A 262-nucleotide genomic window follows, 5' to 3' on the forward strand; every position below is an offset into this window, starting at 1 on the left:
CAAATTCAAAAGCTTGTATACAAATATATACATGTGTCAATTGCTTATTGAGCGGTTTTCTGTTCTCAAGAAATATTTTGAGTTTATTTTTATTAAAAAGCGCAAAAAAAAATTTTCAATGCAAGAATTTAATCTTGTTATTTTAAAACGTAAAATCAAACATTTTTCTCGTGTTTTTGCGTGTTTTTGTCAACACAAGAGTAACTTAAGAATTGCGAACAAATGTCAGTTCATTTGTTGACGTTCCACGTTCCGATTGTTT

This window comes from Sitodiplosis mosellana, unplaced genomic scaffold, assembly GCF_009176505.1.
Source record: "Sitodiplosis mosellana isolate CC-2019 unplaced genomic scaffold, AAFC_SMos_1.0 Smas_scaffold_3912, whole genome shotgun sequence".
Taxonomy (NCBI): Eukaryota; Metazoa; Arthropoda; class Insecta; order Diptera; family Cecidomyiidae; genus Sitodiplosis; species Sitodiplosis mosellana.